The following is a 24,150-nucleotide window of genomic DNA, read 5'->3' on the forward strand; positions in this document are numbered from 1 at the left end:
GAGGAGGCAGCCCAGTTAGGGAGGTTTACAAAATAGCATATGTTGATGTGGGATATTCACCTGCTGCTAAAGGCGAAATTGGTCAAGTCCCAGGAAGAGGCGGACCAAAAGAAAGCCATTTTTCTGTCAACCTATGTGTCATCAGGGTAAGGTGTGACAAAATCCTTGGAAACCCATGCATGGTTCATTTTAATGAAGGTTAGATCATCCACATTTTGGGTCAACAGATGGGTCCTTTTTTCTGTCAGGATTGATCCAGCAGCACTGAAGACTCTTTCCAATAGCACACTTGCAGCTGGGCAAGTGAGCTCCTGTAAGGCATATTGTGCCAATTCGGGCCAGGTGTCCAGTTTAGCTGCCTAATAGTTAAATGGGAATGACCTGTGAGGGAGAACATCGATATGGGAGGAAAAGTAGTTTGTAACCACAGTTGACAAGTGCTGTCTCCTGTCACTTTCAATTGATGCAGTATTACCAGTCGTGTGAGCGGGACTTGAAAAATCAGTCCACAACATGGTCATGAAACCCCTGTCTCCAACGCCACTTCTGATGTGTGCACCACCAACCAAGTTGCCCCCGGCCCCTACGGCTCGTGTGACAACCATCACCGCTGCTGTCTGCTGGGAATGCCTCAACCAACCGATTTGCCAGAGTTGCTTTGTTTATTAGCCAATACTAGGTCAAGGTTCTCCTGTGGCATGATGTTTTGGAATTTGCCTTTATAGCGTGGATCCAGGATGCTGGCCAACCAGCAGTCATCATCGTTCATCATTTTGGCAATGCTGGGTTCCCTTTTTAGGATGTGCAAGGCATAATCTGACATGTGGGCCAATGTCTCCGGTGTCAATGATGCACTGCGAGTGCTGGGTGGAGGAGCACTTTCAGGCAAATCCACATCCCTCCAGTCACGCACAAACCCAGTACCAGACCTTGCCACGCCAACATTTTCTCTTGCCCCACGAGAAGCATCCTCCTCCCGTAAATAATTATCCCCATCATCATCCTCCTCCTCTTCTTCCTCCACCTCGTCCACGACAGTTCCCTGAACAGACAATGGCTGACTGTCATCAAGGCTTCCTGTCTCCTCTTCCTCATCATCCTCGGCTGCAGACGCCTGCTCCTTGATGTGCGTCAAAGTTTGCATGAGCAGACGCATAAGTGGGAGGCTCATGCTTATGATGGCGTCATCTGCGCTTACCAGACGTGTGCATTCCTCAAAACATTGAAGGACTTTACAGAGGTCTTTCAGCTTCGACCACTGCACACTTGTCAACTCCATGTCTGCCCTCAAAGTGCCTTCCCGTGTATCCTCCCACAAATGCTTTACGACCTGCCTCTGTTTGCACAGCTGCTCAACCATGTGCAGGGTGGAGTTCCACCTTGTTGCAACATCGATAATTAGGCGGTGCTTGGGAAGGTGGAGCAATCGCTGCAGCTTCTGCATACGACTGGAGTGTACCGGCGACCGGCGGATGTGGGAGCACAGTCTTCGAACCTTATGGAGCAGGCCTGTTAACTCTGGATAATTAGTGAGGAAGCACTGCACCACCAGGTTCAAGGTGTGAGCCAAGCAAGGTATGTGTCTGAGTTTTGAAAGGGCTATGGCTGCCACAAAATTCCGGCTGTTATCACTAACTACCTTGCCTGCCTCAAGATGTAGACTGCCCAGCCATGACTTAGTTTGTCGCTGAAAGTAGTCGGCCAGTACCTCCGCCGTGTGTCTGTCGCCCAAACAAATCATCTGAAACACAGCCTGCTGATGCTTTCCACTAGCTGATAGATAGTGGGACACATTGTGTGCACCACTGCCAGCTGCGGATGCAGTGCTCGTGCGACTGCGCTGTGTGGACGAGCTTTCGCTACTGGAGGAGAAGGAGGAGGAGGGTTGAGCGCCTACAGCCAACTGTTTCCTATACCGTGGGCTAGGCAGCACTGTGCCATCACAGCTGTCCCCAGTGGACCCTGCATCCACCACATTAACCCAGTGCGCAGTGATGGACACGTAACGGCCCTGGCCATGCCTACTGGACCATGCATCAGTTGTGAGGTGCACCTTTCCACTCACTAACTGCTTGAGAGCATGGACAATGCGGTCTTTCACATGAAGGTGGAGGGCTGGGATGGCTTTGCGAGAAAAGAAGTGGTGACTGGTGTGATAAAACACTCTGGGATCGCCTTTGCTGGGGTCAAAGGTCACGTGCGTTCAGCATGAAACTCAGGCGCAGAGCTGGGATTCGGGTATAACTGACACTGGGTCAGGTTTATTAATGGTGAAAGCAATGCATAAAGAAATAAAACATAAAACAAATCCTTGCCTGTCCGGCACTAACTAAACAAAGTACAATCTAACTACCAACTGGCGGGCTTCTCCCGTCCAGCCAAACCACAGTTGCAGTGGGCACTGCTCTCACTCACGTGTGTCTCTCACACAGACAGACTCTCTGTGTTCCCAGGCTGAGACACTCACACAACCACCTGGCATCCTTTTATATCCACCTCCCATTATTCATTAGCAAGCAGGTGCGATACTGACCAGACTAGGCTACATAGGAAAGGAATCTGGGTGAGATATACCTGCCCTCATCCACTATTCCCACATTATTCTCACACTGGGTAGGTCATAGAGTGGTACTGCGAAGACCATGAGTTCGCGGAAAGCTGTGCTTTCAACAAACTGATAGGGCATCATCTCTAACGAGATTAGTTTGGCAATGTGGGCATTCAAACCCAGTGTACGCGGATGAGAGGATGAGTACTTTCTTGTCCTACTCATAGTCTCTGGTAGGGTGAGCTGGACTTGACAGCGGCATATGGTGGAACTAGCTGTGGACATGACGGACTGAGAGAGGGTTGATGATGGTGATGGAGTTGGTGTTCTTTCTGATGGCCTAGATTCAGTCTTTCGTTGCAATAACAGTGTGATTCCCTGACTGATTTGCCCTTGCGACGACAACTCAACATTTGCTGCTTGGGGAGTGCTAACCGGTGGACTTACAGTGGGGGAAACAATGGAACATTGCTGACTACCTTCTTTGGGAGCAGTAGCACATGTGGTACGTGATTTTTGGTAGTCCGTCCACGCTTGCAAGTGCATGGTGGTTAAATGTCTTAGCATGCAACTGGTATTCAAATTTCTCAGATTTTTCCCTTGGCTAAAGGTCTTTGCGCACTTCTTACAGATAACCTTTGCCTGATCATTAGGATTTTGTTCAAAAAAGTGCCACACTGCACTCTTCCTACTATGGAAGACATTTTGAGGCCTTGCACGCTGTGCTATTTTGACCATCTGGCCAAGCTGTCCGGCAACTCTTTTGGTGTTTGTAACCCGTTTTTAGACTGCTCCGGGACTGCCAGATAACAGCTGTTGCGATGTCGATGCCCGCTGCGGATGCTCCTCCTCCTCTTCTGAACTATTGGCAGTGGCATCCTCTACCCCCAATGGATGCCAATCTGGGTCAACAACTGGGTCATCCATCACCTCCTCTTCAATGTCATGTGCACCTTCCTCTTTGTCACCGTGTATGGTGGTATAGTATGCGGGAAGGCGCACCTGAGTTTCATCTGGGTCAGATTCTGGCTCAGTACACTGCGAGGACAATGTAGTGCTCTGAGTGAATGTACCAGCAGAATCATCTATCAGTGGCTGTGCATCAGTACACTCCATGTTAGATTCATCTTTGCCTGGGTAATTCACGATTTGACTTGATACCCAGGCATGGTATGTGAAAACAGCTCCATGGAGTAATCTGTAGTGTGGCCTGCCGCATTCTTCAATTTTGGTTGGGGTGAAGGACACAAGGAAAGTTGTGGTTCATGACCATGAGCCTCCAATGATGACTCAGTGCTTTTATTTTTTAAAATTTCAGAAGAGGAGGCGATAGAGCTGGAGGCTGAGTCAGCATTGTAAGCCAAAACTTGTTCTTGAAGCTCTGGCTTTAAAAGCGGTTTACCTACTCCCAGAAAAGGGAGCCTTCGAGGCCTTGTGGAGCTAGACGATGACGCAGGCTCAACACCTCCTGCATTAGGTGCTATTTTGCTTTTGCCACTACCAGCAGATCCACCACCAACACCATCATTAACAGCTGCCAACCCCCATCCACTTCCACGGACTCTTCCACCACACTTCCTTATTTTTGGGGAAAATGTACCCAAAAAACCACCAACTATATGGTACTGTAAAGCAAGGTACAAGGTGTATATAGTAGTGGGGAGAATTGGAAACTCTGTAGACTTTTGGACACAGTTGGATTCTGTCAGGCCCTGTTTATTTTACACCGCAATGTGACAGGCAGATTCTGGATGGTGTAATAAAGGTGGATAGAGGACTGTGGAGAATTGGAATCTCTGTAGACTTCAGGACACAGTTGGATTCTGTCAGGCCCTGTTTATTTTACACTGCAATGTGACAGGCAGATTCTGGATGTTGTAAGAAAGGTGGATAGAGGACTGTGGAGAATTGGAATCTCTCTACACTTCAGGACACAGTTGGATTCTGTCAGGCCCTGTGTCTATAACACCACAATGTGACTGGCAGAAATTGCCTAGTGTATGACAAACTACAAGGTATATATAGAATTGGGCAGAATTGGAATCTCCCTAGAGTGTAGGTCTGTAAGGACAGACAAACTCCTCGGCTTTTCCTTACAGAGTCACACACTCAGATAGCTTCAGTTTGGCCGTGATAACAGCCGTTACACGGTACTGAGAGAGGAGCGTGCACGTACACCGCTGTACGGTGTATGTAAAATTGTCAAGCTCCGTGTTTTTGCATACGGACTGACACACGCTGTCTCGCTCTAGTTTTGAATGTAATCAAACAGCAAATATACTAAACTGTTTGAAAAACGGACAAAACTATAAGGTGTAGGTCTGTAAGAACGGACAAACTCCTCGACTTTTCCTTACAGAGTAACACACGTAGATAGCTTCAATTTGGCCGTGATAACAGCCGTTACACGGTACTGAGAGAGGAGCGTACACGTACACCGCTGTACGGTGTATGTAAAATTGTCAAGCTCTGTGTTTTTGTATGCGGACTGACACACGCTGTCTCGCTCTAGTTTTGAATGTAATCAAACAGCAAATATACTAAACTGTTTGAAAAACGGACAAAACTATAAGGTGTAGGTCTGTAAGAACGGACAAACTCCTCGACTTTTCCTTACAGAGTCACACACGTAGATAGCTTCAATTTGGTCATGATAACAGCCATTACACGGTACTGTGTGGGGAGCGTACACTGCTGTACGGTGTGTGAAAAAATGAATGCTCACTACTAGAGTTGAGCGACTTTTGGTTTTTTAGGGTCGCGTTTCGTTTCGTGAAACCCGACTTTTCCAAAAGTCGGGTCGGGCAAGATCGTCCGATTATAGGGAAAAGTCGGGGTCGTCCCGAAACACGAAACCCAATGTAAGTCAATGGGGAATAAAAGTCGGCTGTGAGAGGAGGACAGGAAACACACCTACAGTGCCCATTTGAATGCCAAAAGCATCAATTCTTCTTACTTAAGCTTGTCAACCTTAATTAACTTCATAATACAAGTTACGCACTGAAAAATGGGGGTTATTTGGCTAAAGTTGTGGGGGGGGGCTGGCTCCAGGTTTTCATGTGCCCTGGGCGAAAGAGCGCCCCTTTAACACATACCACAACTCATCATGCTCCGATACGGCAGAGAAATAGCGGTATAGTACAATGAAAAATACTTCACTTTTTACATCTCATGACAAGGCCCATCTATTTCTCCATACAGAATCATTGGTCCCATATAATGTTTGAAACAGTATATGATGAGCTCCACATAATGCTACAGTATATGTTGGTCCCCATGGATGAAGCTCCACTGTCTTATGAGCCCAAATAATGCTCCAAACATAATGGGCCCCATTTCTAATGCTCTAGTGTATAATGGGCCCTGTAAATGCTGCTCCAGTGTCTGATGTCCACCTTTGGAATGTTCCAGTGTATGGTGGGCCCCATCTATCATTCTCCAGAGTATAGTGCTCCCCAAAAATTGCTGTCCCAACATTGAAAACAATCAAATAAGTCTCCTCGCTAGGGAATCCCTGTACTAGTCTGGACTCCTCGTCGTCCCCATCTTCCATCTCACTGCACAGTATTTCAACCTTGCAAGTGCTGTGATCCTGAGCAGGCAGGGGGGGCACACTCGTTGGCGATGGCACTGGCACAGGGCCTCTGATAGTACGGTGGTGTGTCTGATGGCGGGTGGGCCGAACCTGCACTTTCATCTGCAGCTTCCTCTTTGTCACCGTGTAAGATGGAACTGTATATGGGAAGGGTAACCTGAGTTTCATCAGGGTCAGATTCAGGCCGTGTAGCGTGCGAGGGGAATGTAGTGGTCTGGGTCAATGTACCAGCAGATTCATCGAGCAGTGGCTGGGCATCAGTGCCATTGTGTCGCCCCCAGGAGTACGGTCGCCACAGTGGCATTACCTTCTTCCTAGGGAGTGTGATGTCATGCTTGGGAGCAACGAACGATCTCTCTAGCAGGTTAACTGATTGGGCGGCGTTATTCCCACGAGTCATGACCCTCCAAACAGCGTTCATGAAGGCAAAGTGTTTGTTTTACGTGGGCAGTATGGTTGCAAAGCTGAACCTTAAAGGAATGTCCAGAAGGGCACCACCAGGAGTGGAGCCTACGGTTAAATTCGACTCCACCTGGGAAACCTCAACCATGCCAGCTACAGAACAGATGCACACATTGCAAGCTTAATTCCGTTAACGAACGAGACTCCGTCATGCCCCGCGGTCCGAGTCCGACTTACTAGAGGGACACGTGAGGCTCTGGAACATGAGATTGGCCAATAACTGGTGTGTCATGCCCTTACATGTCTGTGGCTGCATGTGCGCTACACTGAAAAGGCCAGCGTTTGTCGCTTACAGGTGCAGATAACCCGCTGAACAACGTTAGTGATGGGGATCACTGATTACAATTATTACCCGCGAACAATGATTTCCCAGTAAGTGCAGGTCAACTGCAGTTCCGGAATTAGGCCTAACCGTCATTCCTGAAAAATGAAAAACTTACGTGTGCAAACCACAGGTGCTGTAGCTTGCTTAACAGCTCGCCAGCCGTTCTCACGCCCAGTATGGATTACACGTGATTGCACAAAGGTTAGAAAGGGTACCGTATCCCCAGATAACATGTATGGATAGCGTACACATTCAAAATATATGTCTCAGGAGGCAGGCTCAGACGGTGTTAGGCCCAGTATGGATTGCACGTGATTGCACAAAGGTTAGAAAGGGTACCGTTTCCCCGGATAACATGTATGGATAGCGTACACATTCAAAATATATGTCTCAGGAGGCAGGCTCAGACGGTGTTAGGCCCAGTATGGATTGCACGTGATTGCACAAAGGTTAGAAAGGGTACCGTATCCCCGGATAACATGTATGGATAGCGTACACATTCAAAATATATGTCTCAGGAGGCAGGCTCAGACGGTGTTAGGCCCAGTATGGATTGCACGTGATTGCACAAAGGTTAGAAAGGGTACCGTTTCCCCGGATAACATGTATGGATAGCGTACACATTCAAAATATATGTCTCAGGAGGCAGGCTCAGACGGTGTTAGGCCCAGTATGGATTGCACGTGATTGCACAAAGGTTAGAAAGGGTACCGTATCCCCGGATAACATGTATGGATAGCGTACACATTCAAAATATATGTCTCAGGAGGCAGGCTCAGACGGTGTTAGGCCCAGTATGGATTGCACGTGATTGCACAAAGGTTAGAAAGGGTACCGTGTCCCCGGATAACATGTATGGATAGTGTACACATTCAAAATATATGTCTCAGGAGGCAGGCTCAGACGGTGTTAGGCCCAGTATGGATTGCACGTGATTGCACAAAGGTTAGAAAGGGTACCGTATCCCCGGATAACATGTATGGATAGCGTACACATTCAAAATATATGTCTCAGGAGGCAGGCTCAGACGGTGTTAGGCCCAGTATGGATTGCACGTGATTGCACAAAGGTTAGAAAGGGTACCGTATCCCTGGATAACATGTATGGATAGCGTACACGTTCAAAATATATGTCTCAGGAGGCAGGCTCAGACGGTGTTAGGCCCAGTATGGATTGCACGTGATTGCACAAAGGTTAGAAAGGGTACCGTATCCCCGGATAACATGTATGGATAGCGTACACATTCAAAATATATGTCTCAGGAGGCAGGCTCAGACGGTGTTAGGCCCAGTATGGATTGCACGTGATTGCACAAAGGTTAGAAAGGGTACCGTATCCCCGGATAACATGTATGGATAGCGTACACATTCAAAATATATGTCTCAGGAGGCAGGCTCAGACGGTGTTAGGCCCAGTATGGATTGCACGTGATTGCACAAAGGTTAGAAAGGGTACCGTATCCCCGGATAACATGTATGGATAGCGTACACATTCAAAATATATGTCTCAGGAGGCAGGCTCAGACGGTGTTAGGCCCAGTATGGATTGCACGTGATTGCACAAAGGTTAGAAAGGGTACCGTATCCCCGGATAACATGTATGGATAGCGTACACATTCAAAATATATGTCTCAGGAGGCAGGCTCAGGCGGTGTTAGGCCCAGTATGGATTGCACGTGATTGCACAAAGGTTAGAAAGGGTACCGTATCCCCGTATAACATGTATGGATAGCGTACACATTCAAAATATATGTCTCAGGAGGCAGGCTCAGACGGTGTTAGGCCCAGTATGGATTGCACGTGATTGCACAAAGGTTAGAAAGGGTACCGTATCCCCGGATAACATGTATGGATAGCGTACACATTCAAAATATATGTCTCAGGAGGCAGGCTCAGACGGTGTTAGGCCCAGTATGGATTGCACGTGATTGCACAAAGGTTAGAAAGGGTACCGTATCCCCGGATAACATGTATGGATAGCGTACACATTCAAAATATATGTCTCAGGAGGCAGGCTCAGACGGTGTCAGGCACAGTATGGATTTGACGGCCCAGATTACACAGCGGAGGAGCAGGGAGCGGTAAAGATTGCAAATGCTGGGGCCCTGCCCAAGCAAGGGGGGCCCACTCGTGGGCGTCGGTACTGGCACTGGGCCCCTCATAGTACAGCGGTGTGTCTGACGGCGGGTGTGCACCACCACCGTCAGAGACACTTGATTGCACTATGAGGGACCCTGTGCCAGTGCCCGCACCCAAGAGTCGGCCTACCCACCTGTCCAGGGCAACGGCACTCGCACGGTGTCGTGCGCTAGGTGGTGACCCCGGCCATGGGGGGGGAGGCAGCACAGTTAGGGAGTTTTAGAAAGTGGCATATGTTGATGTTGGACATTCAGCTGATGCAAAAGGCGAAATAGGTCAAGTCCCAGGAAGAGGTGGACCAAAGCAAGCCATTTTTCTGTCACCCTATGTGTCATCAGGGGAAGGTGGGACAAAATCCTTGGAAACTCATGCATGGTTCATTTTAATGAAGGTTAGATCATCCACATTTTGGGTTGACAGACGGGTCCTTTTTTCTGTCAGGATTGATCCAGCTGCACTGAAGACTCTTTTCGATAGCACACTTGCAGCTGGGCAAGCGAGCTCCTGTAAGGCATATTGTGCCAATTCAGGCCAGGTGTCCAGTTTAGCGGCCCAATAGTCAAAGGGGAATGACCTGTGTGGGAGAACATCGATATGGGAGGAAAAGTAGTTTGTAACCATGGTTGACAACTGCTGTCTCCTGTCACTTTCCATCGATGCAGTATTACCAGTTGTGTGAGCGGAATTTGAAAAATCAGTCCACAACATTGTCATGAAACCCCTGTCTCCAACGCCACTTCTGCTGTGTGCACCACGAACACCTCTGCCAAGCTGCCCCCGGCCCGTACGGCTCGTGTGAGAACCATCACCGCTGTTGTGTGCTGGGAATGCCTCAAGCAACCGATTTACCAGAGTTGCTTGTTTATTAGCCAATATTAGGTCAAGGTTCTCCTGTGGCATGATGTTTTGTAATTTGCCTTTATAGCGTGGATCCAGGATGCTGGCCAACCAGTAGTCGTCATCGTTCATCATTTTGGCAATGCGGGGGTCCCTTTTTAGGATCCGCAAGGCATAATCTGACATGTGGGCCAATGTTCCCGGTGTCAATGATGCACTGCGAGTGCTGGTTGGAGGAGCACTTTCTGGCAAATCCACATCCCTCCAGTCACGCACAAACCCTGTACCAGACCTTGCCACGCCAACATTTTCACTTGCCCCACGAGATGCATCCTCCTCCCCTAAGTAATCATCCCCATCATCCTCCTCCTCCTCCTCCTCTTCTTCCTCCACCTCGTCCAGGAGAGGTCCCTGAGCAGACAATGGCTGAATGTCATCAAGGATTCCCTCCTCCTCTTCCTCCTCATCAACATTGGCTGCAGACGCCTGCTCCTTAAGGTGCGTCAAAGTTTGCATGAGCAGACGCATAAGTGGGATGCTCATGCTTAGGATTGCATCGTCTGCGCTTACCAGCCGTGTGCATTCCTCAAAACACTGAAGGACTTTACAGAGGTCTTTCAGCTTCGACCACTGCACACCTGTCAACTCCATGTCTGCTCTCAAAGTGCCTGGCCGTGTATCCTCCCACAAATGCATTATGGCCTGCCTCTGCTCGCACAGCCGCTCCACCATGTGCAGGGTGGAGTTCCACCTTGTTGCAATGTCGATAATGAGGCGGTGGTTGGGAAGGTGGAGCAATCGCTGCAGCTTCTGCATACGAACGGAGTGTACAGGCGACCGGCGGATGTGCGCGCACAGTCTTCGCACCTTCTGGAGCAGGGCTGTTAACTCCGGATAATTTTTGAGGAAGCACTGCACCACCAGGTTCAAGGTGTGAGCCAAGCAAGGTATGTGGCTGAGTTTTGAAAGGGCTATGGCTGCCACAAAATTACGGCCGTTATCACTAACTACCTTGCCTGCCTCAAGATGTACACTGCCCAGCCCAGCCTCCTGGAGGAGGAGGAGGAGGAGGAGGAGGGTGGAACGCCTACAGCCAACTGTTTCCTATACCGTGGGCTAGGCAGCACTGTCCCACCAACGCTGTCCCCTGTGGACCCTGCATCCACCACATTAACCCAGTGCGCAGTGATGGACACGTAACGGCCCTGGCCATGCCGACTGGACCATGCATCAGTTGTGAGGTGCACCTTTCCGCTCACTGACTGCTTGAGTGCATGGACAATGCGGTCTTTCACATGATGGTGGAGGGCTGGGATGGCTTTGCGAGAGAAGAAGTGGTGACTGGGTAGGTCATAGCGTGGTACTGCATAGGCCATGAGTTCGCGGAAAGCTGTGCTTTCCACCAACCGAAAGGGCATCATCTCAAACGAGATTAGTTTGGCAATGTGGGCGTTCAAACCCAGTGTACGCGGATGAGAGACTGAGTACTTTCTTGACCTACTCATAGTGTCTGGGAAGGTGAGCTGGACTTGAGAGCTGCATATGGTGGAAGTAGCGGTGGACAGGGCGGACTGAGAGAGGGTTGATGATGGTGATGGAGTTGTTGTTCTTTCTGATGGCCTAGAATCAGTCTTTCGTTGATATAACAGTGGGATTCCCTGACTGCTGTGGCCTTGCAACGACACCTCAACATTTGCTGCTGTGCTAACCGGTGGGCTTACAGTGGGGGAAACAATGTAGCGTTGCTGACTACCTTCGTTGTGATCAGTTGCACATGTGGCACTTGAGGTTTGGTGTTGTGTCCACGCTTGCAAGTGCATGCTGGTTAAATGTCTAAGCATGCAACTGGTATTCAAATTTTTCAGATTTTTCCCTCGGCTAAAGGTCTTTGCGCACTTCTTACAGATAACCTTGGCCTGATCATGAGGATTTTGTTCAAAAAAGTGCCACACTGCACTCTTCCTACTTTGGCAGACATTTTGCGGCCTAGCACGCTGTGATCTTTTGACCCTCTGGACAAGCTGTCCAGCAACTCTTTTGATGTTTGGAACCTGTCTTTGGAGTGCTCCGGGCCTGCCAGATAACAGCTGTTGCGATGTTGATGTCTGCTGTGGATGCTCCTCATCTGAGCTATTGGAAGCAGCACCCTCTTCCCCCAATGGATGCCAATCTGGGTCAACAACTGGGTCATCCATCACCTCCTCTTCTATGTCATGTGCACCTTCCTCTGTGTCACCGTGTATGGTGGTATAGTATGCGGGAAGGGGCACCTGAGTCTCATCAGGGTCAGAATCTGGCTCTGTACACTGCGAGGAGAATGTAGTGCTCTGAGTGAATGTACCAGCAGAATCATCCATCAGCGGCTGTGCATCAGTGCACTCCATGTCAGATTCATCTTGGCCTGGGTAATTCACCATTTCACTTGATAATCCAGGCATGGTATGTGAAAACAGCTCCATGGAGTAATCAGTAGTATGGCCTGCGTCATCCTTCAATCTTGGTTGGGGTGAAGGACACAAGGAAAGGTGTGGTTCATGAACATGAGCCTCCAATGACGACTCAGTGCTTTTACTTTTTACAACTGAAGAAGAGGAGGCGATAGAGCTGGAGGCTGAGTCAGCAATGTAAGACAAAACTTTTTCCTGATGCTCTGGCTTTAAAAGCGGTTTGCCAACTCCTAGAAAACTAAGCGTTCGAGGCCTTATGTAGCCAGACGATGACGCAGGCTCAACACCTCCTGCATTCGGTCCTATTTTGCTCTTGCCACTACCATCAGATCCACCACCAACACCATCATTACCAGCTGCCAACCCCCGCCCAATTCCACGGCCTCTTCCACCAGCCTTCCTCATTTTTGGTAGAAATGTAGACAAAATCCAACAAACTATATAGTATGTAAAACAAGGTACAAGGTGTCTATAGGACAGGGGAGATTTTGAATTTCTGCACACACTTTTGGACACTGGACACTTTTGGATTGTGTGAGGCCCACTGATATCTGAGCGCTATGTGACAGGCTCGATGGCACAGCTTTGACCTAAGTGACTAGAGGATAAGTGAGATTTTGAATCTCTGCACACACTTTTGGACACTTTTGGATTGTGTGAGGCCCACTGATATCTGAGCGCTATGTGACAGGCTTGATGGCACAGCTGTGACCTAAGTGACTAGAGGATAAGTGAGATTTTGAATCTCTGCACACACTTTTGGACACTGGACACTTTTGGATTGTGTGAGGCCCAATGAATATCTGAGCGCTATGTGACAGGCTCGATGGCACAGCTGTGACCTAAGTGACTAGAGGATAAGTGAGATTTTGAATCTCTGCACACACTTTTGGACACTGGACACTTTTGGATTGTGTGAGGCCCAATGAATATCTGAGCGCTATGTGACAGGCTCGATGGCACAGCTGTGACCTAAGTGACTAGAGGATAAGTGAGATTTTAAATCTCTGCACACACTTTTGGACACTGGACACTTTAGGATTGTGTGAGGCCCAATGAATATCTGAGCGCTATGTGACAGGCTCGATGGCACAGCTGTGACCTAAGTCACTAGAGGATAAGTGAGATTTTGAATCTCTGCACACACTTTTGGACACTGGACACTTTTGGATTGTGTGAGGCCCAATGAATATCTGAGCGCTATGTGACAGGCTCGATGGCACAGCTGTGACCTAAGTGACTAGAGGATAAGTGAGATTTTGAATCTCTGCACACACTTTTGGACACTGGACACTTTTGGATTGTGTGAGGACCACTGATATCTGAGCGCTATGTGACAGGCTCGATGGCACAGCTGTGACCTAAGTGACTAGAGGGTAAGTGAGATTTTGAATCTCTGCACACACTTTTGGACACTGGACACTTTTGGATTGTGTGAGGCCCACTGATATCTGAGCGCTATGTGACAGGCTTGATGGCACAGCTGTGACCTAAGTGACTAGAGGATAAGTGAGATTTTGAATCTCTGCACACACTTTTGGACACTGGACACTTTTGGATTGTGTGAGGCCCAATGAATATCTGAGCGCTATGTGACAGGCTCGATGGCACAGCTGTGACCTAAGTGACTAGAGGATAAGTGAGATTTTGAATCTCTGCACACACTTTTGGACACTGGACACTTTTGGATTGTGTGAGGCCCAATGAATATCTGAGCGCTATGTGACAGGCTCGATGGCACAGCTGTGACCTAAGTGACTAGAGGATAAGTGAGATTTTGAATCTCTGCACACACTTTTGGACACTGGACACTTTTGGATTGTGTGAGGACCACTGATATCTGAGCGCTATGTGACAGGCTCGATGGCACAGCTGTGACCTAAGTGACTAGAGGATAAGTGAGATTTTGAATCTCTGCACACACTTTTGGACACTGGACACTTTTGGATTGTGTGAGGCCCACTGATATCTGAGCGCTATGTGACAGGCTCAATGGCACAGCTGTGACCTAAGTGACTAGAGGATAAGTGAGATTTTGAATCTCTGCACACACTTTTGGACACTGGACACTTTTGGATTGTGTGAGGCCCAATGAATATCTGAGCGCTATGTGACAGGCTCGATGGCACAGCTGTGACCTAAGTGACTAGAGGATAAGTGAGATTTTGAATCTCTGCACACACTTTTGGACACTGGACACTTTTGGATTGTGTGAGGCCCACTGATATCTGAGCGCTATGTGACAGGCTCGATGGCACAGCTGTGACCAAAGTGACTAGAGGATAAGTGAGATTTTGAATCTCTGCACACACTTTTGGACACTGGACACTTTTGGATTGTGTGAGGCCCACTGATATCTGAGCGCTATGTGACAGGCTTGATGGCACAGCTGTGACCTAAGTGACTAGAGGATAAGTGAGATTTTGAATCTCTGCACACACTTTTGGACACTGGACACTTTTGGATTGTGTGAGGCCCAATGAATATCTGAGCGCTATGTGACAGGCTCGATGGCACAGCTGTGACCTAAGTGACTAGAGGATAAGTGAGATTTTGAATCTCTGCACACACTTTTGGACACTGGACACTTTTGGATTGTGTGAGGCCCACTGATATCTGAGCGCTATGTGACAGGCTTGATAGCACAGCTGTGACCTAAGTGACTAGAGGATAAGTGAGATTTTGAATCTCTGCACTCACTTTTGGACACTGAACACTTTTGGATTGTGTGAGGCCCACTGATATCTGAGCGCTATGTGACAGGCTCGATGGCACAGCTGTGACCTAAGTGACTAGAGGATAGGTGAGATTTTGAATCTCTGCACACACTTTTGGACACTGGACACTTTTGGATTGTGTGAGGCCCACTGATATCTGAGCGCTATGTGACAGGCTTGATGGCACAGCTGTGACCTAAGTGACTAGAGGATAAGTGAGATTTTGAATCTCTGCACACACTTTTGGACACTGGACACTTTTGGATTGTGTGAGGCCCAATGAATATCTGAGCGCTATGTGACAGGCTCGATGGCACAGCTGTGACCTAAGTGACTAGAGGATAAGTGAGATTTTGAATCTCTGCACACACTTTTGGACACTGGACACTTTTGGATTGTGTGAGGCCCACTGATATCTGAGCGCTATGTGACAGGCTCGATGGCACAGCTGTGACCTAAGTGACTAGAGGATAAGGGAGATTGGATTGCTTTTAAAAAAGCAGTTTGCGGAGCAGTGGGTAAACAGCAATGCCAGCCTGTCAGGAAGCCTTAAAAGGCAGCCCAACAACCAACACCACTGATACACCACAATATAGCCTCCCCTTGCACTGCACACACAGTGACTGGTGTGTTGTGCAGGCCAAATTGCTATCAGCAGCAGAAGCAGTTTTTTTTTCTTCTCAGCAGGACAAAAAAAAAAAATTGGGATTGCTTTTAAAAAAGCAGTTTGAGGCCCAATGAATATCTGAGGGCTATCTGACAGGCTCGATGGCACAGCTGTGACCAAAGTGACTAGAGGATAAGAGAGATTGGATTGCTTTTAAAAAAGCAGTTTGCGGAGCAGTGGGTAAACAGCAATGCCAGCCTGTCAGGAAGCCTTAGAAGGCAGCCCAACAACCAACACCACTGATACACCACTATATAGCCTCCCCTTGCACTGCACACACAGTGACTGGTGTGTTGTGCAGGCCAAATCGCTAGCAGCAGAAGCAGTTTTTTGGTCTTCTTCCCTGCCTAACGCTCTCCCTACAGAATCAGCAGCAACCTCTCCCTATACTGAGATCGGCAGAAGTAAGATGGCGGTCGGCGTGCACGCCCTTTTATACCCCCTGTGACGCCCACCAAAGCAAGCCAATCACTTGCATGCCCTTCTGAAAGATGGTGGTGACCCGTGCCTATGTCATCACGTTGCCCACAGTGTCCGTGGATCCTGATTGGCTGAAAAAGAGCGCAAAACAAACTTTTGAAACGCGACTTTGGTGCGTAAGTCGCCGACCTCGTGGCCGACCTCATCCTAGGGTCGGGTTTCGTTTCATGAAACCCGACTTAGCCAAAAGTCGGCGACTTTTGAATTTTTTCGACCCGTTTCGCTCAACTCTACTCACTACCTCACCAGGACAAAACAATACAATTTGGATTGCTTTTAAAAAAGCAGTTTGAACACCAGTGTGCACACAGCAATGCGGCTAGCCTTAAAAGGCAGGGTAATCACCACCAGCGCTGCTGCACAAAAGCAAAAATCTTCACCTTTCACTGCACAGTAACTACAGTGAAAAGCACTAGCAGCAGAAGCAGTTTTTTTTTTCTTTTTGCCTTCCTAACGCTCTCCCTACAGAATCAGCAGCTGCAGCAGCTCTCCCTATTCTGAGATCAGCATGAGTAACATGGCGGTCGGTGTCCCCGCCCTTTTATACCCCCTGTGACGCCACACAAAGCAAGCCAATCACTTGCATGCTCTTCTTCAAGATCGTGGTGGCCGCTGCCTATGTCATCACGTTGCCCACAGTGTCCGTTCTTCCTGAGTGGCTGAAAAAGGGCGCTAAAGCATCTTTTGAAACACGACTTTGGTGCTAAAGTTGCCGACCTCGTGGCCGATCTCACGCTAAGATCGGGTTTCGTTTCATGAAACACGACTGGCGAAAGTCGGTGACTTTTGAATTTTTTGACCTGTTTCGCTCAACTCTAATTGTTACCATCCACCTTTTGTGTCTCCCCTTTTCCTCATAGATTGTAAGCTTGTGAGCAGGGCCCTCATTCCTCTTGTATCTGTTTTGATCTTTGTGTTTATTGTTATGCTGAAATGTCTATTGTATGTACAAGTCCCCTATAAAATGTAAAGTGCTGCTTACTAATTGAACTTAATAGTCATGTGCACCACGGAAAACAGAGAGCATATCATTATCTTCTTCATCTACTGACTGTTGCGTGTCCATCACCTTATCCTCTGCAAATTGTTCCTCAGATCCAGCATCTTCACTAACAGCTTGTGATAGCTGTAAGCCACCAACCCAAGGAAACCGCCTGTGTGACAACAGTCAAGAAATTTAAGATATTGTTATCCCTTCCGCTTCCTCCTCTGCTTTCAACTCTTTCTCTTGGACCATCACCTCCTCACATAGACTATTCAAAGTGTGCCCGAGCATGTAGATGATCGGTATAGTGATGCTGATGACTGTACAGTCAATGCTAATCATCTTAGTAGCCATTTAGAAACTGTGCAGAAGGGGGCAGAGGTCATTCACCTATGCCCACTCCACAAACGTGATTTGCGCTACGTCCAGACTGCATTGGCCCAGGCTATACATACTGCACCAGGGCTCATCGCTGTTGCCACAGCCGTAGCAACACCTGCAGATTGGAATTTCACTGTGTGGGAACATTGCTAATCAAAAGGTTAACCGGTTGGCCGAAAGACCTATGTAGCGATGCTAGTCAAGCAGTGCGATCGTCGTAACTGAGCACCCAGCGACCGTGTTTTCTGCAGCAGCACATCCAGGCAGGGATAGTGAAGTAGAAATTGTTGTATCACCAGGTGGAGGATGTGAGCCATGCAAGGCACGTGTGTGAGGTTGTCATGGTACTGAGCCACCACTAGATTTGTACCATTAGTGCACATGGCCTTCCCTGGCTCCAGGTTTAGTGGAGACAGCTGTTGTGAGTTCATTTTTCCCTTCACCAGTGAGGTCTGATTAACTCCCTCTTCTGGCGAAGGAAGGTAGTGAGGCTGATTACCAAACAGCTGAGCAGGTAGATGATGACTGGGTCACAGGAACTGATGACTGGATATAAGGCAGCCGACGCCCTGCTGCCTTGCTGGTGATTTTCCTGCTGGATTCTTGGAGACCAGTCTGATTTCTGCTTCTCAAAGCTAAGTTTTGCTCTGCTTTTGTACACTTTAGTTCTGGTTTTGTTTGCCTTGTTTTTTAGAGTTCAGCAATCCCCGGCCGGGGGTGAGCTGAATTCCATTTTTGTCTCTGATCTGTTGATCTCTGGCTCTGTCTTCAGAATATACCTGAGTGCTGATATAGTCTTTTTGAAGCCTAGCGACTTCAGGGCCTGTTTTTCCTATCAGTCTGTTGGTACATTTTTGGATAGGGTTTTTGCGGATTGCAGACAGCAGCTTTTCTATCCTGTCCTATTTAGTTAGCTTGGGCCCCATCATTTGCTCAACCTATCTTTCTATCTGTGTTAGTGTTTTTCATCTTGCTTCACAGTCATTATATGTTGGGGGCTGCCTATTGCTTTGGGGTCTGCTCTGGGGCAGTTTAGATTTCCTCTTTCTGTCTTTAGGCTAATTTAGTTCTCCAGCTGTGATCGAGGGGTCTAGGGCACCGTAGGAACCCCCCCACGGCTACTGCTAGTTGTTGTGGATAGGTTCAGGGGTCTGCCATCCGATAGCTGCCAACTTCTCTGGTTTTCTGAACTTAGCTATTATTTTTGCTTTTTCCTCCTTCGGTGACTCATCCATAACAGACAGCCAATGCTCTAACTCAGCCTGGATAGGCTTGAGCTGTGTGACTGTGATTTCCAAGACATATTAATTTAAACACTGCCTGATTGTGGTGAGCCATGGCTGCGCAGTATGGAGATGGGGGAAAATCTATCTTCATTGTTGGAACACATGTCTGATTAAGATAGAGTTTGAGGGTAAAGGTGGAGGCCATAAGGAGGAGGAGGCAGAAGTGGAGGAACTGTTAGATGTAGAGGTTTGTCCCTCAAGACTTGAGGATTCAAAGACTTGCAGAGCAGCCCCTTGACCACCTGTCCCCACAGCCACCAGAGTCACCCAGTGACCAGTCAGTGTGATGTAACACCCCTGCCCATGTTTGCTCATCCAGGTGTTAGTGGTGATTTGCACCCTTGCAGACATAGATTTAATCAGGGAACAGGTGATATTGTCTGCAACACCCTGGTGGTGCAGGCACAGCTTTCTTAAAGAAGTAATGGTGACTGAGCAAATGGTACTGGGGGACTGTGGCGGCCATCAACTTTCTGAAACTGTCTGCATCCACCAGGTGGAAAGGCAGCATTTCCATGGCCAACAGATTGGAGATGGTGAAGTTCAAGCTCTTAGCTTTGGCATGACTTGGAGGAAACATTCTTTTATGTGACCACAACTGTGGGATCGAAGGCTGGCTGCTGTGCTAAGAGAGGGTGTAGTATAGAGAACAGGACAAACTGCTGGACTGAGAGTGAGGTTCAAGCTGAGATGTTATAATGGATTCAGAAATATGTGTTGTTCTAGGCACCACAAAAACAGCAGTCATGTCCACTTCTGTAACAGCTGATGTCTTCTCACTCACCTCAACTGTAGGGGGTAAACAATTGGATTTTCTGCAGCTGGAGACCTGTGTGAGAATACTTGGCAAAGCAACGGAGGATGAAAAAGCAGATGTTGTTGATGGGACAGCCAGTGGTTGGTGATGCCCACCAGTCGGTCTTTTGGTGTAGTGAGATTCCCAAACTCATTATGGTGATTGAGCATGTGGCAGTTCGTGCATGTAGTTATCAAATTATTGCAATTGAGATTTTTTTTGCAATTTTCATAGATAACCAGATTTGGTCATCTTTTGAGTTCTCAAAAAGGCCCAGGCTAGGCAACCCTTAACGCCCCTGCGAACTGTACACTCATGACAGGTGCTGGCCACAGTCAGAGTTGTGGCTGAGAATGCAGTGCTTGTCATGTTTACATTACTTCCTGTCTGTGTGGGAAGCTGCAATGTAACTTCCTCTTCCTCCTCCTCCTCTACTCTCTACCTAGCTACTCAGCTGGGTATCTCTGGGTTCACACCAATTGCGATCTACAACCTCATAATCATTCTCTCTATTCTCAAACTCCTCCCCCTGAGAGTCACCTCCCTCTTCTTCCTGCCTTGACATCACAGTATGGTCTGCAAATGCCTCTGGTTTCTGAATCTCATCAGGATCACCTCCAGCTTTGGTGGTTAACATCTGGTGAGTAGGGTCTGGATTCTGCCCAAACCCTACTTCTTTCAGCCCTGGATCCATCATGAAAACAATTGAAGCATGGGTGCAGAATAGTTGCTTTCCTCCTCTGGATTCTGTGATTCTTTGGAGCAGACCTCTGATGCCCATGGAATACAATGTGTGAACAGCTCTGCAGAATGGCCCATCTGTAATTCTCCACAATCAGTTGGGTGTTTGGAAATTTTTGACGTGGGAGAAAAAGGAGTGATTGGAGTGCCACCTCAGAGGATTGTACTGTGTGATGTGAAGGTGGGGGAAAAGGAGGATAGGCCACTTGATGCAACGCTTGCCATCCATATTATTTCTGTCCCTCATCTAGAAGGCATATAAGGCATACCGCTATGTGGCTGCCAAAGAAGGAAAGTTGAGAAGCCTGTCCAGTAACAGATGTTGTGCGAGGTCTTTGGATAGGACGAGATGGTGTTTGTTCAGTTGAGCTTTCATTAACATTAACATCTAACCCACATACATGTTGACCACCAAGCCTATTCCCCCTTCCACCATGATTTGCTTTTTCAACCCATATTATATGTACCCTTCCCCTCTTTCAACCAGCTGTTTCACAACCCTAGGCCCAAACCAGTCAGTCAACTATGACTAAATTAATAATCAGTATTTATTGGCTTTACATTGCCTCGCTAGACCACAGAATTAGCAAAAAAGAATTTTATTTTGATTTTGATCATTGGGATTATTGCCTGTACCAGACAATTATCCCAAATGATTTGGATTATGAAATGAGGCCTGGAGCCCACACCATACTATTATACCAAACTATTTGGATTATGAAATGAGGTCTGGTGCCTACACCAGACTGTTGTCCCAAATGACTTGGATTATAAAATGAGGCCTGGTGCCTGCACCAAACTAAAATCCCAAACTAATTGAATAATGAAATGAGGTCTGGTGCCTGCACCAGACTATAATCTCAAACTAGTTAGATTATGAAATCAGGTCTGGTACCTGCACTAGAATATTATCAGAAGTGATTTGGAATATGAAATGAGGTCTGGTGCTTGTGTCAGACAATTATCACAAACAATTTTGATTATGAAATGAGGTCTGGTGTCTGCCCTAGATTATTATGCCAAACTATTTGGATAATTAAATGAAGTCTGATGCCTGCACCACCAGACTGTTATCCCAAACAATTTGGATTATGAAATAAGGTCTTGTGCCTGCACCAGACAATTATCCAAAACAATTTGAATCATGAAATGAGGACTGGTGCCTGCACCAGAGTGTTAGCCCAAACAATTTAGATTGGGAAATGTGGCCTTCTGATTCCTCACTGCAACACAGTTTTATCCCAAACGATTTTGATTAGCTAATTGGGCCTCGTGGCTGAACCCTGATATTAGGCCTAACAATTTTTAAGTGGAAACTCGGCCTTCTGATTTGTGACTGAAACACGGCTTTATCACAAATGATTTGAAATAGCTAATTGATCCTCCAGGCTGCACCCCAATATTAGCACTAATGATTTTTAAGTGGAAATCTGGCCTTCTGATTTGCCACTAAAACACAGTTTAATAAAAAAAAAATTTGGATTAGCTATTTGGGCTTCGTGGCCACATCCCAATATTAGGTCTAACAATTTTTAAGTGGAAATATATCTTTCTCATTTGACACTGAAACACAGTTGTATCACAAATGATTTGGATTAGCTTCTTGGCCCTCCAAGCTGCACCTCAGCTTTAGGCCTAATGATTTTTAAGTAGAAATCTGGCATTCTGATTTGCCAATGAAACACAGTTTTATCACAAAAGATTTGGATTAGTTGATTAGCCCTCCAGGATATACCCCAATACTAGGCCTAACAATTTTTAAGCGGAAATCTGACCTTCTGATTTGCCATTGAAACAAAGTTTCATCACAAACAATTTGGATGAGCTAATTGGCCCTACAAACTGCACCCAAATATTAGCCCTAACAATTTTAAAATGGAAATCTGGCCTTCAGATTTGCCACTGAAACACAGCTTTATTACAAATGATTTGGAGCAGCAGATGATGCCTACTGAGACTGCCATGCAGTTTTTGCACAATTCAGTTCGATGCTGGAAGACCAATTTCACACAGGACAGGATTCTATCTAGTTAACTGACAAGTTCACTTGCAGCAGCAGCACTAGGGCAGGAGTGACCTCTCTGAACTGTGACATTGAAATAAAGGCGCCAGCAAAACAAGATGTCAGATTTTTATATGGCCAGGGATATGTGACTTTGGCAGCCAAGCACAGAAGACCTTGTGTGATGACGTTGTGGATGCTTTCTATGCCCTGATTGGCTGCTGGAATCAACACACATGAAGTTAAGGGAAAAAAGAGCACTCCGCTCCTCTAACCTCTGCATACACTACTCTAACCTTTCCATTCCCCCTCCGCTCATCAAACACGTCCCCCTATCACCCCCGCTCATCATACAGCACCACTATCCTAACCAAAGTAATAAGAAAAGCATTAGTGGAAATGTGATGATTTACCGAACTGTGACCGAATTTGCTGACTTTGAGTAAAAATGCTCATGGAAGCGAACACAAGTTTGAATGTACTACATTTGTGCCGAATTTCAAATCGGCGTACGCTCTCAGAGCAAGTTCGCTCATCTCTACAAATAATTTAAATAATCAGCAGAGGGAAAGTCAATGGCTGAGGGCTGATGCTAACATTCTGGGAAAGAGACAATATTCCTAAAGGTTCCAAGGCTATTAATATCAACTCACAGCTGTATAGTTAACCTTTCCTGGTTATTATAATGGGGAATCCCCCCAAAAAATGACATAGGGTCACCCTATATTTAATAACCAGCAAAGGCTAGGCAGACAGCTGTGAGCTTATATTAACAGCCTAGGAAGGGGCCATGGATATTGGCCCCTCCAGAACTAAAAACATCAGCTCTTAGCTGCCCCAAAAATGGTGTATCCATAATATGTGCCAAATCTGGCATTTAGCCTCGCTCTTCCTACTTGTCCTAGTGCTGTGGCAAGTGTGCTGATATTTGGACGCTTGATTTCACCTTTGTATTGTCAAGTGACATCATGTCCAGAGGTTAGTAATGGAGATGTGTCTAAAAGACACTCCCATTACTAACCCATAGTCATATTGTAATAAAAAAACACACACCCAGAACACAGTCCTTTAATTAAAAGAATGAAATAGACTCCTTTAATGAATCTAAATTAAACCATACTCACATCATCGCCCAGTCTACAAAATCCAATGCCTCATGTAACAGAATTAAAATAATAAACAATAGACAGTATTCCTCACCTGTCCATCTAGAAGATATAGGTGCTTCTGACAAAATTAGAATATCATCGAAAAGTTAATTTATTTCAGTTCTTCAGTACAAAAAGTGAAAGCTCCCTGTCCTCTCCAACAGCTGCAGGAACCTTTCCTTGCAACCAGAAAAAATGTAAAACCTGTCCATTTATAATGACTAGAGTTGAGCGACTTTTGGTTTTTTAGGGTCGAGTTTCGTTTCGTGAAACCCGACTTTTCCAAAAGTCGGGTCGAGCAAGATCGTCCGATTATAGGGAAAAGTCGGGGTCGTCCCGAAACACGAAACCCAATGTAAGTCAATGGGGAATAAAAGTCGGCAGTGAGAGGAGGACAGGAAACACACCTACAGTGCCCATTTGAATGCCAAAAGCATCAATTCTTCTTACTTAAGCTTGTCAACCTTAATTAACTTCATAATACAAGTTATGCACTGAAAAATGGGGATTATTTGGCTAAAGTTGTGGGGGGGGGGCTGGCTCCAGGTTTTCATGTGCCCTGGGCGAAAGAGCGCCCCTTTAACACATACCAAAA

Source organism: Dendrobates tinctorius, unplaced genomic scaffold (assembly GCF_039654945.1).
Source record: "Dendrobates tinctorius isolate UK_male_01 unplaced genomic scaffold, ASM3965494v1 ptg000024l, whole genome shotgun sequence".
In the NCBI taxonomy this organism is placed as follows: Eukaryota; Metazoa; Chordata; class Amphibia; order Anura; family Dendrobatidae; genus Dendrobates; species Dendrobates tinctorius.